General features: G+C 41.1%; 1 long non-coding RNA gene across 1 annotated transcript; it reads left to right on the top strand.

Annotated features, from left to right (window-relative positions):
* The first annotated feature begins 10,311 nt into the window (after positions 1 to 10,311).
* LOC129160593 (uncharacterized) lies at positions 10,312 to 12,781 on the top strand. The gene is made up of 4 exons (XR_008561177.2): positions 10,312 to 10,647; positions 11,186 to 11,281; positions 11,372 to 11,459; positions 11,899 to 12,781. It is a non-coding gene; the product is annotated as an uncharacterized lncRNA (long non-coding RNA).
* The last annotated feature ends 6,627 nt before the right edge of the window (positions 12,782 to 19,408 follow it).

Below are 19,408 nucleotides of genomic sequence, written 5' to 3'. Positions count from 1 at the left end.
TCCATTGACCGAGAGTCATCCGGAGACACGGAGATGTACAACTGTGTATCATCAGCATAACTGTGAAAGTTAACCCCGTGTCTCCTGATGACTCCGCCAAGAGGGAGCATATGAAGATTAAAAAGCACTGGGCCTAAAATTGAACCCTGGGGCACACCACATGTAATCCCATGGACCCTAGAGGAACAGGTATCTAAACTCACCATGAAAGTCCTGTCTGTGAGGTAGGATGTGAACCATCTATGTACAGCACCAGAGAGGCCGATCTGTTGTAAAACGAGTTAAAAGAATAGTGTGGTCTAGTGTATCGAAGGCAGCACTTAGATCCAGTAGAACCAACACTGTCAACTTCTGTTTATCATAATTTACTCTAAAATCATTTAAAATCTTCAGAAGGGCTGTCTCGGTGCTGTGGTTCACCCTAAAACCAGACTGAAATTTCTCTAGGACATTATTAGTGTTTATAAAATCATTTAGTTGATTTAAAACCAACTTTTCTAAAATTTTGCTTAAAAAATGGTAAGTTGGATACCGGTCGATAATTGTTTAATTCGTTAAAATCTAAATTGCTCTTCTTCAACAGGGGCACCACCGCCCTTTTAAAGGCAGCAGGAAAGACCCCCATCTGAAGTGAGCAATTCATCAGGGTTAAAATCTCATCACTAAAACATCCATAAAATTGTTTAAAGAACAAAGTTGGAATTGGGTCCAGAACACATGTGGTGGGTCTCACTGAGGAGAAAACTTTATCAAGAGTCTCAGCTTCTACCATGACTAAACTGTCCAGTGTTTCCTCTGGTATAGACACACATTCAGATTTACCTAAAACCTTATTACTTATGGAGGATAAAATATTCCGTCTGATGGTGTCTAGTGGGCTGCAAACTCCTCACAGAGTGCATTTGAGGGTGTTTTCTGAAGTGAATTGGATGTACGGTTTAAAATGTTGTTTATGGTGGAAAAAAGTATTCTGGGATTGTATTTATTGTCTAGAATGAGTTTGGAAAGGTATGCGTGTCTTGAATTTCTCACTGCGTTATTATATGATTTAAGTAGCTCTGTATATATTTGATGATTTATAGTTGTTTTGTTCTTTCTCCATCTCCGCTCTGCAACCCTGCAATTTCTCTTTAGTTTCTTTAGATTTTCATTTCTCCACGGTGAAGCACGTTTTGAATAAAAACTTTTTATTTTATGTGGAGCGAGCAGGTCGAGAGCGGATTTCAGTCTACTGTTAAAATCATTGACAGTAAAATCACAAGAGGCAGTTACCGGAGTGGGAGGGATCTTTCTAAAAACTTCAAGAAAACCTGCAGCCACTTCAGGGGTGAGATGACGCTTCCTTACAGTTCTCATAGAGGGTTCCAGCTGGATAAAACTGGTGATGCTAAAAAATACACAGTAGTGATCAGAGACAGCCAAATCAATAACAGAGTACACACTGGTGGACAGGCCATACGTGATGACCAAGTCCAGTGTGTGTCCTCTGTTGTGAGTTGGCTGTGTGACATGTTGACTAAAATCCATATAACTCAGAATATTTAAAAACTCCTTTGAAAAAGGATCAGAAGGATTATCTATATGTAGATTAAAATCACCGGCTAAAATTATCCTTTCAAAGGAGTTGTGAAGGATTGATAAAAACTCTGAAAATTCTTGAATAAAAATGGCACTCTGCTTAGGAGGCCGATAAACTGAGACACATAAAAACTAGCTCAGAGCCGCCCCGTAGCGGTCCTCCAGTAGAAGAACCCGAGCAGCCGGGACCTCAGGCCGGCTGGGTGACGGTACGCAGGAAGCATAGAACCCAGCCCGTGGGACACCACCAACCCGTCCACGTTTCTAATAGATTTTACCCGCTCAGTGACGCACCCACTGACAAGCCGACTCTGATCATTGGCAGCTCCATAGTCAGAAACGTGGCATTAGAGACTCCAGCAACCATAGTTAAATGTTTACCTGGGGCCAGAGCGGGCGACATTAAATCTTATCTGAAACTGCTGGCTAAGGATAAGCGTAAATACAGTAAGATTGTTATTCACGCTGGCGGTAACGACACCCGGTTACGCCAGTCGGAGGTCACTAAAATTAATGTTGCTTCGGTGTGTAAGTTTGCCAAAACAATGTCGGACTCCGTAATTTTCTCTGTCCCCCTGCCTGATCGGACCAGTGACGACATGTTTAGCCGCATGCTGTCCTTCAACCGCTGGCTGTCTAGGTGGTGTCCTGAAAACAACGTGGGCTACATTGATAATTGGAAAACTTTTTGGGGAAAACCTGGTCTGATGCGGAGAGACGGCATCCATCCCACTTTGGATGGAGCAGCTCTTCTTTCTAGGAATATGGCCAGTTTTATTAGTCCTCCATGACAACCCAGGGTCCAGACCAGGAAGCAGAGTCGTAGTTTAACCCACCCCCCTGCAGCTTCGGTACTGTTACCCACCCACTACCCCATAGAGACAGTGTCCTGCCCACGGCCAAAACCACACAGATTAAATATCAGGCTTAATAAAGCAAATCATGGAAATCTCATAAATATTAGAACAAATTCAACTGAGCAGAAAACTAGAAAAATTAAATGTGGGTTGTTGAACATTAGATCCATTTTTTTCTAAGACTTTGTTAGTTAATGACTTGATTTGTGATAATCAGATCTCTTTGCTCTCTCTCACAGAATCCTGGCTGCAGCAAGAGGACTGTGTTAGCTTAAACGAGTCGACTCCTTCAAATTATTTAAATCATCATATTGCTCGAAGTACAGGGCGAGGAGGAGTGGCAACCATTTTTCATTCGGACTTATTAATCAGTCCCTTACAGATTAATAGTTACAGTTCGTTTGAACATCTTATTCTTAGTTTTCCTAATCCAGATTGCAAAACTGTAAAACCACTCTTGTTTGTAGTTTTATATCGTCCACCGGGCCCTTACTCTGAGTTTTTGGATCAGATCTCTGACTTTTTATCTGATTTGGTGCTAAATACTGATGAGGTCATTGTAGTGGGGGATTTTAATATTCATGTGGACATTGAAAATGATTGCCTCAATGTAGCCTTTAGTAATATCTTAGACTCAATTGGTTTCACTCAAAGAATACATAGCTCCACCCACTCCTGCCATCATACATTGGACCTTGTGCTGACTTATGGCATTGAGTGTGAGGAAATAACAATCTTTCCACATAATGCAGTCCTCTCGGACCACTTTCTGATAACCTTTGAGTTTTTTATAACTGAGTTCTCGAGACATGAAAGTAAATTTCACTATAGTCGGTCTCTATCTGACAACGCAGTTGCGTCTTTTAAATCAACTGTTCCATCTTTACTGTCCTCAGCATCTCAGGCATGTGGCACAGGGCAATATTTTCAGTTCTAGCCCCTCACAAATTGATGCCTTAGTTCATCATGTTAATTCCTCTTTACGTGTGGCATTAGATGATGTTGCCCCTTTAAAAAAGAAGGTAATTAGGGACAGGAAGTTGGCTCCCTGGTTTAACTCTCATTTACAAGCCTTAAAACAAAACTCTAGGAAATTGGAGAGAACATGGCGCTCTACGCACCATGAGGAGGCCTACCTATCCTGGAAAAATAGTCTTGTGCTTTATAAAAATAAGCTTCGACAAACTAGAACTGCTTATTTCTCAGCACTAATTGAGGAGAATAAGCATAATCCTAAATTTCTTTTCAGTACAGTTGCTAAACTTACACAGAATCATAGCTCTGAGCCATCTATTCCCTTAGCCCTCAGCAGCAATGACTTCATGGGATTTTTTACAAGTAAAATAAATTCTATTAGAAACAAAATCATTAGCATCCTCCCTAATGCGATTTCTTCTTCCTCATTAAGTGAGGCAGCTTCTGAGGTGACTCTAGAACCTCATCTGTGCTTAAACCGTTTTGATCCAGTTGAGCTTTCAGAGTTATCAAAAATATTTGCTTCATCTAAACCTTCAACTTGCATTTTGGATCCAATCCCAACCAAATTATTTAAAGATGCATTTCCTTTGGTTACTGCCCCCATTCTTGATATAATCAATCTATCCTTAGTAAATGGGTATGTACCACAAGATTTTAAGGTGGCTGTAATCAAACCTTCACTTAAGAAGCCTTCTCTGGATCCAGATGACCCAATGAATTATAGACCAATATCTAACCTTCCATTTTTATCCAAAGTCCTGGAGAAAATAGTGGCCATCCAAGTATGTGAGCATTTAAACACTAATGCTCTGTTTGAGGAATTTCAGTCTGGTTTTAGAGAGTATCACAGCACTGAAATTGCATTAGTGAGAGTTACAAATGATATTCTCATGGCCTCAGATAAGAATCTTGTGTCTGTTCTAGTCTTGTTAGATCTCAGTGCTGCCTTTGACACAGTTGATCACAATGTTCTTTTAGAAAGACTTGAACATGTTGTAGGGATCAAAGGAACAGCGTTAGGCTGGTTTAAATCCTACCTGTCTGACAGATTTCATTTTGTAAACGTACATGACAAATCGTCTTCATACTCCAGGGTTACTTGCGGAGTACCACAGGGTTCAGTGCTTGGACCAATTCTTTTTACTATATATATGCTCCCAATTGGTAAAATCATTACAGCATGGGATAAACTTCCACTGTTATGCTGACGATACTCAGCTATATTTATCCATTAACCCTGATGAACCTAATCGGTTGGGTACATTACAGGCTTGTCTTGAGGACATAAAAAATTGGATGACTCTAAACTTTTTGCTTTTAAATCAAGACAAGACAGAAGTTCTCATCTTTGGACCAGAAATCCAGAAAAGGAAATTGCTTAGCCAATCGCCTGACCTTAATGGCATTACGATAATCTCCGAGAACAAAGTAAGGAACCTTGGTGTTATCTTTGACCAGGACATGTCATTCAAATCCCAGGTTTCACAAGTTTGTAGGATTTCCTTTTTCCACCTTCGGAATATTGCTAAGATTAGAGGCATACTTTCCAGGAGTGATGCTGAAAAACTAGTTCATGCATTTATTACATCAAGACTGGATTACTGTAATTCATTACTCTCAGGAAGTCCACAGAATGTAGTTAAAAGTCTTCAGCTTGTCCAAAATGCTGCAGCTAGAGTTCTGATGAGAATTAAAAAGAGAGATCATATCTCTCCTGTCTTAGCTTCCCTACATTGGCTACCTGTTAAATTCAGAATAGATTTTAAGATCCTTCTTCTCACATATAAAGCTCTTAATAATCAAGGTCCATCATACATTAGGAATCTGATTGTTCCATATGTTCCTAACCGAGCACTTCGCTCTCAGACTGCAGGTCTACTGGTGGTTCCAAGAATATCTAAAATTAGGATGGGAGGCAGATCTTTTAGTTATCAGGCTCCTCTCCTGTGGAACCAGCTCCCAGCCTTAGTCCGTGAGGCAGACACTTTGTCTACTTTTAAGAATAGGCTTAAAACATTTTTATTTGATAGGGCCTATGGTTAAAATCTGATGTTAGCCTAAATCTGGACAAGTGGGGGAGTACAGGGAGGTGGAGTGTACAGTCGGTAAAGACGGCTCTCTCTTGCCCTGCCTCCAACATGCCTACATCTAAATAGGATAGATTATCCAGAGTTATCTCTGTAGTTATGCTGCTATAGGCTTAGACTGCTGGAGGATACACTGACCACTTCTCACACTCTACTGCTTTCTTCTACAGTCTGCTCTTTAACTGTACTATTTTGTCCAATTTCAGCTGTTAACTTTATTTTCTCTGTAAGTGTTTTTCTCCCCAGAAGATGCGACAATGACGTTCTGCTGAGCTGTGGTGGCCTCATGGAGGGGGCCATCGACTAGCACACTGCTGCTAACCACTTAAACATTCTCTCTCTCCTGACAATAACTTTTTGGTTTCCTTGACATTGGATGTGCTACTACTAGTTTATCCGTTTAATTATAGATCCACTAGGATAAATACAATAAAGTTTATCTTTCACCAAATAGAATATTTACTAAGACATCACATTATAACTGTAGACACATTACTTGTCCGTGTGTGTGTGTGTGTGTGTGTGTGTGTGTGTGCGTGCGTGTGTGCGTGCGTGCGTGTGTGTGTGTGTGTGTGTGTGTGTGTGTGTGTCTGTCTTCTCGATCCCCAGTGAGTCGTGGAGGATGGCTGCTTATACTGAGCCAGGATTCTCTGGAGGTTTCTTCCTGTTAAAAGGGAGTTTTCCTCTCCACTGTCGCTTTATGCTTGCTTGGTATGAGGATTGCTGTATAGTCACTGACACCAGTCAGTGACTTGATGCAATTTGCTGGGTTCCTTATATAGGAAAAATTATTTCTGATTGGCTTAATGAACTGTCCTGAATTGGAATTTTTATTATGTGAAGTGCCTTGAGACAACTCTTGTCGTGATTTGGCGCTATATAAATAAACTTGAATTGAATTGAATTAAACTATCAATGGGAGCCTCAGCACAGGTGTGGTCCCAGCTGCTTTGAAAGCAGCAGTTATTCGGCCGACCCTGAAGAAACCTGGTGCTGATGTCTCTGTGATCACAAAGTACAGGCCTATCTCTACCCTGCCCTTTACATCTAAACTGCTTGAGAAAGTCGTTTATCAGCAGCTGGTCTCACATTTAGCTGACTCTGATCTATTTGAGGTTTTTCAATCAGGGTTCAGGTCTGGCCATAGCACAGAGTCAGCTCTACTCAGGGTCCTAAATGACATCTATCTATCACTAGATCAGGGTACATCTGTGGTGCTTCTGTTGTTAGACCTGACAGCAGCCTTTGACACAGTTGACCATGCGATTCTACTCGATCACTTGGAACGATGGGTTGGGATCAAAGGGTCAGCTCTGGATTGGTTTAGATCATATCTCCACAACAGGACATTCTGCGTTAAACTGGGTGATGTTTTTTCTTCTTGGGAGGGGCTCCGCTGGGGGGTCCCGCAGGGATCGATCCTTGCTCCTCTTTTGTTTGCCATTTATCTGCTACCTCTGGGGTCAATCTTTCGTAAACATGGCCTATCATTCCATCTCTATGCTGACGATTGCCAGATTTACTCTCCATTGTGTCAGGAGAAAGGTCACTCTATCCAGTCCTTTGTGTCCTGTCTTAATGAGGTGAAGTCTTGGCTAATGGCCAACATTCTGCATCTGAATGAGGGAAAGACAGAGCTCATTGTTTTTCACCCCAATAGCAAGAATGTGGGTCGTTATGTTGATCTTGGCCCTCTTTCTCCCTACTCAAAACCAGTTGTTACCAGTTTGGGAGTGAAAATTGATGCTGGACTTAAATTTGAGGCTCACATCAACTCAGTGACTGAGACGCCTTGCAAAAATCAAGCCCATGCTGTCAAGAGCCCACCTGGAGCGGGTACTGCATGCCTTTGTAATTTCTAGGCTTGATTACTGCAGCTCTCTATATGCAGGGTTGTGTCAGTCATCACTGTGTCGCCTACAGGTTGTGCAGAACAGCGCAGCCAGGTTCCTGACTGGGACCAGGAAACGGGACCACATCAGTCCGGTTCTGGCCTCCCTGCACTGGCTTCCGGTTTGCTATCGTGCACAATTCAAAATCCTCGTCTTTGTTTACAATTTCTTCCAGGGTGGTGGTCCCCCCTATCTTGCCACACTCCTGAACAAACATTCCCCATCACACGCTCTGCGCTCCTCTGAACAAGGCCTGCTCGCTGTCCCTCGTTCTAGGTGTCGTACTCGCGGGGACCGGGCTTTCTCAGTCCTAGCACCGTCTCTCTGGAACCAGTTGCCACCCTCAGTTAGGCTGTCCCCATCTCTTCCAGCCTTTAAGAGTTGCCTAAAAACACACCTTCTCCGCTTGGCGTTCCCTGAACATGTTCGATTCAGCCCTCTTTTACGTTGAATTTCTTTCACAGTTTTCATTGGTTCACTCTATCCATTGTTTTACACATTTGTCCTGTACTAGAATGTTTCACCTTTTTTTGTAATTTGAATTGCTTTTATTTCTGAATTGCTTTTATTTTTGATTTATTCACTATATTTGTACTTCTACTGAACCATGTAAAGCACCTTGGGCTTCCTGACAGGGTTGCGGAAGGCGCTTTATAAATAAAGCTTTGATTGATTGATTGATTGATTGAACAGGATACTCGCCCTTTTATTTACTCTTCGGTAGACATCCACGTCTCCCTATAGATGTAATTTTTGGACTGAGTGAGACTAACCAGTGCAAATCACATGAGGATTATGCTCACAAATGGCAACAGCAGATGAAAGAAGCATATGACATTGCATCTAGAAACATTAAAAAGAACCTGGCAAGAGGAAAATCACATTATGACCAAAAGAGACAAAGTGCGGTACTCTCACCTGGGGACAGTGTACTTGTCAGGAACATGTCAGAGAGGGGAGGGCCTGGGAAGTTGCGCTCTTATTGGGAGGATCAGGTTCACTTAGTGATCTCTCAGAGGGGAGGAAATAGCCCTGTTTATGAGGTTAAGCCGGAGCGTGGTACAGGACGTGGTCGTATTTTCCACCGCAACATGCTAATGCCCTGTAATGCATTACCTCTCTCAAAAACAACAAGGGCTGAACCACGCCGCACTACGCAGACACAAAAACCAAGAGATCTCCCAGATGCATTGGACTATACAGAGAGTTCAGATGAGGAGGAACTGTATTGGTCTCAGGGAGCAAGGCACCACTGCTGCCAGCCTCAAGAGGATGTGATGGTGTCAGCCCCTGCTGCGGAAATTGCCCAGGACTCTCAGCAAATGAATTTGGAGCTCAGAGTGGATGCTGAAGAGTTCCAACCAGGCATGGGGAATGGGCAGGATAACAACAAACACGACACCTTGGCATCATCAAAAACTGCTGCTTCTCCAGATCAGCCCAGTGAGATAAACTCAGAACTGTCGGAACCACAGCTGAGAAGGTCTCAAAGAGAGAGATGCCCCCGGAAAATACTGACCTATGATGCGTTTGGGCAACCAGTTCAGAGAGTAAATGGTCATAGCGTTAACCCATTGTATGCCAGTGTACCAGCCTCTCCATTCTGTGAACAGTTTGGAGTACCGTGGACAGCTCTACATGGGTTTTACAATCCAGCCTATGTGCCAGTTAGTTATTGTTGAACTGTGAAGTACATTCCCAAATTTAAACTTGTTTTTTTTGTTTTGCACAAATGTATGAGTACTTTCAAGGTTTTACCAGTATGGTGACCCAAGTATTTGATGCTTTTGGGATGGTAGCAGGATAAATGGGACTATGTGATAGTTGACAAGGTTAATTGTACAATGATGATTGCTGTCTAAGTTGATAGACTCTGGAGTGTGTGATGAAGTGATAGTAATGTGTCTAAGAGGGAAATATTTCTACATGGACTATTTAGAAAAAAACTCAGCTTTGTTATAAGCCTATGCTTATCTGGTAAATGAGTAACATGTGATTCAGTCACTTGTGGTTCAATAGTTCAGTGTGAAAGTGATCTTAAACCACCGCTAAACCCTACCCTAATTCATACCATCTTGATATTGTCACTGAAAAAACAATAGTACATTTGTTTATTCTTGTTCAGTATTGTCATGTTTTGTCAATATTGAGACAACATTTATTTAGCAGGGGAGGAATGTAGCACTTGGTAAAGTGTACAGATAAAATGTCTGAAACATTGCATAAACCTGTTGAGAGTTGAAAAGTAAGTCAGCTATGTTTGTTTCTGGTTAAGCTGTTACACATTTTCACCAGTAGAGGGCAGTTACAGTTCAGAAAGGAATGGGAAGAAAAAAGAAAAAAGGCTCTAACATGCTTGGATCTGTATGACGATGCCATGGTTCTGAGGTCCCCAATAAAACTCGGGTTTTCTACACCAAGTTGTCCTGGAGTGGTGTAACATAAGCAAGGACTAAATGCCTAAATCATAACAAATCAGAAACGAGATGGAATGAGATGTTGTCAAACAAAGTAACAACAGAGACATAATGCTTAATTTAACCAATATGGTCTTTTGTGTGATATAAGGTTTGAAGCTGGTAAAGATCCCCAGAGCTGAACATTGTCCAGAGTTCCTCATTACCAGAGGAACTTTTATAATGTTGTTGGGACTTAAAGGAGACATAACATGAAAAACCCACTTTTTTATCCATTAACACAATGTGTTTCACATTTTAAGTGTCTAAGTGAGCAAAAAGGCTTATATTATTCACTGGAGTTGCTATTTAGATATTTAATAATTAAGTTTTGGGCATATTTGTCCACCCGTTCAGTTTTTCAAATTATCCATTACATCAGTAATTTATTTTGTCAGGATAACTACCAAATATGGTAATGGCCCTCGGCTAAACACAGAACCAATCCGCCATTTTTTCTTCTCGCTAAGATTTTTTGTAGTCCTTTTGGAAAAATGCAGAATGTCTGGTTATTTTAGCCACACACAGCTCAAAACTGTTCCTCGTTTTAAGGAAGGGTGGTGTGGCAGTATTTAAACCCAGGAGCTGATGACACTACTGCTAAAAAATCACAGAAGAAAAAGTAATGTGTGTGTTTGTGTGTGTGTGTGTGTGTGTGTGTGTGTGTGTGTGTGCGCGCGCGCGCGCGTGGTTCGTTCGTTCTGTCTCCAGGCTAGTGGCTAAGTACTGATGGCTTCATCTATCTAAAAGGAGTCATTTCCATCTGAATGTGGCAGCACTGGGACACAGCAGCAGAGCGGTAAGCTTCATATCACTCTAAAAATGTCGACAAACTTTACTTTAGATTTACGGGCATTAGCAGCACTAAAGCGTTAGCATCCGGCTTGCTATCGCTAGCACAGTATGCTAGTAACGTTAGCACCCAGATTAATGTGGATTTGGCTGATTTTCTTGGAATAAAACGTGATTTCTGATCAACGCCTTCTTTTACACCAGATGATAACCTTCTACTGATTGTAACAGCAGAGAGCCTGTGTGTTATTCTACGTGAGTGTGATGTAATCTTAGCATCCAGTAAATAAAGTCCCATATCAGCTAAAATGCAGCGTGACAAAGTCATTAAAGTGCGTCAACACAGTGGATTTAATAGAGTTTTAAAGAACAATCTCTGAGTGAAGTGAGGTTAGTTTTTTGTCTCACTGCAGATATAAAAACTAACTCTGCATCAGTCAGACGCAGCGAAGCTCACCGTCTGTATGAGCGTGAGCGTCGGAAAGCTGATCAAATCAGCTGTAAAATAATTAAAACAAAAGTAGAAATGTTCCTTTGCTTTTTAGAGTCCACATCCAGAAGACTGGAGCCGTGTTTCACTGACAGGCTGTCAGACTAACGCCCTGATGAGCTCAGCTGGGACAAACTGGTCTGATGTTTAGGTAAGTGAAGATCTGCTTCTCCAAGTCCTTGAGATGCTAGTAAAAAATAATTTAGCCAGCTTGCTAATGTTACTTTAATTCTCCTCTAAGGAACACAGAACGTTCAGATGTTGGCGTTTCACGACACCTACTGAGGAAGGAGACCCACCAGTAAAGAGACGGTCTGGACCAGACCAAAGTGAGTGATGACACACCTCAGCCACCCTCATCATTAAGAACACCTCACCCCTGAATCACTCCGTCTGATGACAGCAGAGTGATTTATTAGATGTTTTACTTGTTTAGTCTGTTTAGAAATTATTGAAATACATTATTTTCTGTAATCGACCATCTGATCTGGATGTGTGCGGATTAACTTTCCCCAAATTCAGCAGCAGCTGGCCTACAAAAACAGCTGCAGCATGTAGTAAGTCTGTCTGCACTGCTCTCTAATGAGCTTCCTTTCATAAGGAATCATTTGTATAATTTTAGTGTCACTATTTTATTACATTTGTAGGATAATATGAAGTCACTGCAGCAACACAAACGTGACTATAAACACGAAAGCTAAAGAACCAACTTTCCTAAAGCTGCTTGTAGACAAAATATGTCATTAAAGTTATTGTCTATCATTGCAGAATATGGCGATGACATCATGGAACTGGTCATTGGAAAAGTTTTCCCTGAACCAACTCCGTTTCTAGATGAGGTAGAGAAGACCTGCATCTCACCAACCCTCTGGTCTCAGTATTCAGACAACGGAGGTCTCCCACTGTTATCCAGGACCAGTTTGAAGCCCACATACTGCCCCTCCCTCATCATCAGGAAACATCAATCCGTATCCTGAGGACAACAGAAGACGGCAGGAGGACAGGAACTCTGAGACCTAGACACCACCAGCACCGGGACCCAAAGCACCTGTGTGCACAACGCCTGTTTAACTACTAAAGCCTGTTTATTATATAGTTCTACTTATTTGCTGTGAGGTTAATACTTAGAAAATTTGTATATTAATGTAAACAATTAAAAAAATCACTGATTGTATGTTTTCTTTTAGATGTAATGGTCCAAACTCAGCCTTGTAGACATTTATTGCATCCTGTAGGTAAATACACAGAACAGGCTCAGATCCAGGATGACCCAGCATGCTCTTCTTCCATTCTGGCTGTTAGGGATTGTATCAATAACTCGATGCCTACTGATGCTTTCACCTAATGGTATTTATTTAGAATGCAGGTAAGATTTAACTATATTTGTTAGCAAAGCAGACTGATCTTGGGAATTTCACTGCAGCACTGATGTCCACCTCTGTGTACACATTAGAGAATTACCACGTTACAGCTGAAAACACATTTAATAAAGATAGGCTACACATTGCAGACAATAAAAACAAAGTTGTAAGCATTAGAATTATAATGATCACATTAAAGAACATTTGGAGGAATGTTCTTTATTTTTGACTAGAATCTCAAATCTTTAAATTAAAATGTAACTGCTTTTGATCCATTTTCAGCCATTAAGACACCCAATATAAAAAAAGACTACTTATAAAATTATTTATAATTATATGTATGTATATATATATATATATATATATATATATATATAGAGAGAGAGAGAGAGAGATATCTTAATAAAATAAATTCTTTTAATGGTGTTTTAATGAGCTGTATCATTTTTTAAAACATTTTTTATAGAAATAAATAAGCAAGCAGCATTCCTTGTGTGTGTGTGTGTGCGCGCTCGCGCCTGCTCGCTTGTCCTTCCGTCGGCCGTGACAGATGTGTGTGTGTGTGTGCGCGCGCACGTGCCTGCTCGCTTGTCCCTCCGTCGGCCGTGACGGGTGTGTGTGAGTGACTACAGACAAATGCATGAGAGAGTTAGCAGCCTTGAAACAGCTTGATGAACTACTCTCCCCACGTTTTAAAAATGCTAATATGCTATGCTAAATCTGCTATGCTAAATAATGATTTCTCTATAGAATTACAAAGTCCGACTGGGGGAGGAGAGTACAGGGCTGTGTCTCAATTCAGGGTCTGCATCCTACGTCGGCCGGTTACGTCACAGCGCCGCGACTAGGCCTGTCCCAATTCGAAGACTCCTTCAAATGCGGTCGACGAATGCGGCCTTCTTTTCGCCTGAATGAAGGATGGGTCCGGTGTATCCTTCAATAGGTAGCATTTCCCAAGATGCCTTGCGGGCCGGCCGGCAGAAAAGCTTAAAAACAATGGCGGACAGTGAAGCGGGAGCTGTCGGAGAGGATTGCGCATATAAATGTCAGTATAAACTTGAAAACTGTTAGGTTAAGGACTTTTTGTGATACATGAACGTTATTTTAGTTAGAAATGTGACAGTAAAAGTGCTTGTATTGCGGTCTCAGCTTGTATGTTCGGCCGCGCTCGGTGTCGTACTTCTCCCGCTACGTTTCCCCCCTGATTTTAATAGGAGTTTGTATTTTAGGTACAAGAGAAAACCAGGGAATTTATTAAGCTTAGGGCGGAGATGGACCACATGATCACCGGAGCAAAGTATTCGGCGGCTGTGGCATGGAGGTACAATAACATCTCATATTTTAAAAAACTCGTTTGAGTTTATTTTTTTCTGCGAAAACATGAAAGGAATAACCCGTTGTCCTCTTTTCTCTATCTGTTTTTTTTCTTACATGTTTGTTAAGACTATTCTGGAGAAAATGGGCATCCAGGGGAAGGTGCCAGCGATGACCAGCTTCTGGAGCTGATCAGGGAGGACATGAGGCTGCAGAGGGAGGCAGAGCAGCAGAGGGCCCAGGAGAGAAGGAAGAATTTTGACAGCTTTTTACTTTGCTAGAAAAAAATGGTTAAGGAAGATTAAACATGTACATATAAAAGAAATATCTAAATAAAATCAGTTCTGCATTAAACTCTTGAATTTTGTTTTTGTTTACAAATGAGAATTGTTTACTAGAGGGTATCCGCTGGGTCTTGAAAAGTCTTAAAAGGTGATAAATCGGTTTTGGTCAAATTAAGACCCTTAGAAAGTATTAAAAACTATTATCACATCTTTGCTCATGCTCAGCTTGTCTAAAGTATTTTCTCTGAATTATTTCTCCAACAGTCAAGGAAATGATTAACCCCCAGAGACCCACGGTTGTAATATTACAACATCAGATTTAAGTCTACAAAAATAAACCTTCCCCATATTTTTTTTTCTTTTTAAAACCACATTTACATTGCTAATAGGTCCTATTGTTCAGTTCTGCAACACTATTGGCTGTTAAAATGTGTAAATAGGCCCGTTTATCTGGCCTCCTAGAACAACATGTGAAAGGTTAAAAAAAGATTTTGCAGTTGTTTTCTAAATTTGGGTTTCTGGGGGTTAAAAAGCTAAATAAAACGTCGAGCTCCATCGTTTAAAGTTCCTTCTCCCTTCTGCCCAGCGGTTCCACGGTTGCTAGGCAACGGAACGTTCGCCGAGGGAGTTCATGAAGGCTAGGCCTGTCCAAATTCACAGCCGTTAACATCCGATCTACCCGGCCGACGGAGGACGCAGGACTCCTGGATGACGCTGTACCTGAACCGTCATTTCCATCTGTTGCAACACGCATGCGAGTTCTCGTCTTCGTACATGCACGCGTGTTTTGTACATAGGGGCGTGTTTGGCCTGGGCGTGTTTTTCCTGGGCAATGTCCGCAGCTAGACCTTACTCTACTCAGGACGCAGCCCACGTCGGCCGGGTGGGCTGGGTCCTTCGAAGGATGCAGACCCTGAATTGAGACACACAGCCCAGGTCTGCACTATGGAGGGGGGGCGGAGTTTACAGCTCCTCCTCCAGTTTAAAGAGACAGTACCCAAAAACGGCTCGTTCTCAAGCCTCTCCTCAGAACAGGGGTAGATGAGGGTCTGTAGAGCAACAATAATGAGGAAATCAGACCAAAGAACTGCAGTTCCACTGTATTTAGACCCCAACTGAAGGATTTAGATGTAAAAAGGAATAACTTAAAAGCATGTTATGTCTCCTTTAATGAAAACAACTTCCTCAGTAACACCAGTGATGAAAGCACAAAAACACACTTTACAAACATCCACATGTAGAAAAATAATTCTGCAAATCTGACTCAGTTCATTTTTAAAATATTATTTTAGGTGGTATTTTTTTTACGCTGGAATCAAACAATAAAAGCCAGAAATGTAATGATGTTGATATCCATGACTGTACCCTAGCTTTCGACCAACTGGTCTTGAATATACTGATGTGGGTTTGATTTAGACTTTGTTTATTGAGGAGTAAAATAGATGAGAAACATTAGATTAGAGCAACAGAAAGCATCACCAGGAACTAGATGCTGACAGAAGACTCCAGGTTGTAGATAACCCTGGGCTGATGGAAGAAGGAAGCAGGTGGGAACCACAGACATTCTGAAGCTGTGTCAAAATTCTAATAGGAGCACCACAAATGTACAAATAACAAGAATACCCCATAAGTCAGTTTGAACGGCATATGGGGGACAAATCACAAAAATTGAATATTGTCACATTTCCCCTGGCTATTTTTGAATAATATATATTATATATATTATGTCCTAATTCCTTCACAAACTAGCCTATTTATATTTTTCCGAGCATTTGTAGGAAGACAAACACCCGTGACTGTTCTACATTACAGGAACACGACAGTCCTAACACACTATAGAATACATTTAGACCACATACATTACTATAATATACTATAGCAATAAATATGATGTAGTAATGCAACACACTGCTCTAATATAAGCATATTTAATAACTAAGTCCAACAAGAAGCCCTAAACTTGAGTTGTAATATCCATTTTAAAGTGTTTATTGAAAGCTAGAATTCTGCTCCATCTTACCTTGAAGAAAACATGTAGCTGTTTATGCTTTGAATGATGATCTATTATGTTCAGTAGAATACATTTTACAATCAATACTTTATATTTTTATGTGAAGACAGTACATGCATCTATAACCCAGTTTATCTGGATTCTATAGCAACTAATTACAAAGAAATTTTCAATAAAACTGTATGGTTCATCACAGTACATAAAAAGTGTTAACTGTGAAAAAATGAACACCAAACTTGTACAACATGTATAAAAGCATTTTAATAAAGCATGTTACCAACATCATGTTTAGTCATTACATATGCACAAATAAGCTGAATCATTCATTTTGAGCAATGTACTCAAGACCTAATGAAACTCTTTTGAATAACTTTATTTTGATTATTATTAAAACAAAATGTGTCTGTGGGTTAAAATTTGAAATGACTAATTTTAGGGTTGGATAAAATTTTTAAATGTAATTTTACATCTCTATATTTTTGGTTTAGTTCAATATTTCTATACGTACAAAAATAGTATTTTAATACCTTTATAGGTTGAATATCTTACATGGTTGGCATATAGCAAACGGTCTGAGGGAGGAATCAGAATTATGGCTTCCCCAAAGATGCAGAGAGAAGAAGAAAATGGTTGGCTCAAGTCAGCAGGAGCAACCTCACCATGACCAGAGATCACAATAACAAAAAGCTGTGTGCAGTGAGTTTAACGTGCACTCTCAAATGTTTTCTATCAAGGCTCTACATGTTCTGCTCTCTACTGCACAAGGCTGCAATTAAACTGTTAAATGTGGCAGGAAATAAACTAATACACCACTCTACAGGAACATTTTGAAGAGGGACAGTTTACTAAGCTTAGGCAAGGCAAGGTGAGACTCAGGGCTGATGCTGTGTTTGTTCATCGCCCTGAACCAAGGAGGAGGAAGGACCCCACAGTGAGAAGTACAGCAGAACCCAGTGGTGGGCAGTCAGGGCCAGCAAAGCCTTCTCTGCTGGCCTAAACGTACTCAAAAACGTAAATGTATTTTTTTTCCTTTGGTAAATATTTTTAAATAAAAAAAAATGTTCACTGGTCTATTTTCTTTATATCCTATTATACCCACTTGGCTGCGCTGCTTCCAGTGTTGAAATACCAAGGCTGGGTGTTATCCAATCAGATTTAAGCTAGCTTGTGTTTTCAGGCAGATTAAGTCTGCTCTAGGCCTTCAGAATCAATCGAGAAGCCCGCTGTCCGCTGTAAGTGAACAGAGACGATCCAGTTGCGATAGCCAATCAGCTCACGAGTCAGCGTGGCCCAGGCCAGCTAGCTGGCCTCACGCAAAAGTTGACATGAACGCATCCTGTGATTGGATAAGCAGTAGTTAGAACTTTTCTAGCGCATGAAGCAAAATATCAAAACTAAACACAGAGATCTGTATCTATAGGCAGCCATCGGTGTATTTTTGAACACATGATGGCTGAAAGAGGAGAAGGGACGGACTTGGTTGCAGATTTACTTGCCACACCATTTTCCAGACGGACCTTTCAAGAAAAAATGGATCTTGTGAGAACAGGTCGTCCGACTCCAATGCTAGCTGGCTTGTCCCAGCAGGGGAAAGGATTTGTTCGTCATTTTCAGGCAAGCAACTATGAACGGTACCCATGGCTAACAGCTTCAGAGAACCGCTGCAGGTTATTCTGCTGGGAATGCCTGTTGCTCGCATCAGATGGATTTGGTAGCATTAAAGCGCGTTAAAACATACGCCAGAAACACGACCGGGCAGACACGTCTTTCAGCATTAGCCTCCATGTCCATAGAAAAGGATCCACTCACGGACCTGAAGCGCACAGATGAACTGTACAGAGCCATTGAGGTTTTCCTGAGGAAAGAAAGAAGGATGGATTTTATTTTCTAATGAGCAGGAGAGGAGGAGATCCATGCTGGACATTTATGTTGGTGAGTAGAAACATTTCATTAGTATTTTTTAATGTTTTGTCATTTTATTTTGTTAATAATAAATGGTAACGAAATAAAATGGCTAAATGAAATAATTCTATGTGTTCTGTTTCTATGCAATTTACATTGTGTATAACGTGGTGTGTGCAGCTGCGCCAACATGTTCAATTGTTTCGCGGTGCAATTTTCTCCAAAACAAATGCAAATAATGTGTTTGCTTTACTTATTTATTGTCTCATCTCTTAAACCCGTCTTTCATTTTTGAGATTTGACAGTATCCGTGGTCTTAGTTTCCTACTCTCAATTGGGAATGCGAGTTTGATTTTAAAGGCTCTGGAAATGACGTCTTGCCCAGCCACTGGTGTGTGTGTGTGTGTGTGTGTGTGTGTGTGTGTGTGTGTGTGTGTGTGTGTGTGAGAGAGAGAGAGAGAGAGGTTTCTCCAGCTGTGATGTCCTACTGATGGTATTTTAAGGTGTGTTAATTTAGATTGGACTGAATAGGAAATCACTGAAGGCCCAGGGGTGGAATGCACCGCCCGCCACTGGCAGAACCACTGCATGTTGATCCACTGACCAGTGACCACACATGTACTCAAGTAAACTGTGGTACAAATCTTTTGAAATATTAAGACATTTTTATTTATTTTATTTTAAAGTGATTCTTTATTCTAACAGTGCCATTATAAATTCAGAGAATGAGGAAAGCAGCAGCAGCAGTGAGGCAAATGAGATGAGGGAAAGTGAGGGGGGACATGAGATGGTATCAGGAGAGAGAGACATCCCAGGAAGCCATGAGGAGTCGGCGTCACAGCCAGGAGGAGAAAGGAACAGGCCATGCAACCAGGGAACCCAGCTGGAAAACCTAAGGGAGGAAATAGAAAGTCAAAAAGGCATGAAAAACACAAGAGGCATTAAACGGAGTAAACAGACTATCAAAAAGGCCGTACAGCTCTGTTTTTCAGTGGGTTCAACAGGCTGCAGGCTTCTTCAGGACATGAGTATCCCTCTGCCTGATGTTAGAAACCTGCACAGACAAATGCAGCCCATTAACTGGAACCAGGTGTGTTAGAAGTGTGTGACATGCTCAGTTTGAAGGTTAAAAATCTGACAGAGATGGAAATAGAGTGTGTGCTTATTGTGGATGAGATGGCAATCACTCCAGGTGTGCATCACTCCATCACAGACCCAACTGGGATTTGCCACCACCGTTGTTCCTGGTCAGCTCTCCGCTCAGCCACTATGAAAACATGAAGATGGACACACAACACAGTTTAACCTTTAATGGTTACATAAGATTTTTGTTTTAGTTACTCTTTGACATTTATTTATTGATAATTGTGTTATTGTTAATTCTTATTTCTTGTCATTCCTTAATA

This window comes from Nothobranchius furzeri, chromosome 4 (assembly GCF_043380555.1).
Source record: "Nothobranchius furzeri strain GRZ-AD chromosome 4, NfurGRZ-RIMD1, whole genome shotgun sequence".
NCBI classification, from domain to species: domain Eukaryota; kingdom Metazoa; phylum Chordata; class Actinopteri; order Cyprinodontiformes; family Nothobranchiidae; genus Nothobranchius; species Nothobranchius furzeri.
The sequence above is the reverse complement of the archived record's forward strand: the minus strand, read 5'-3'. Positions and strand labels throughout refer to the sequence as shown.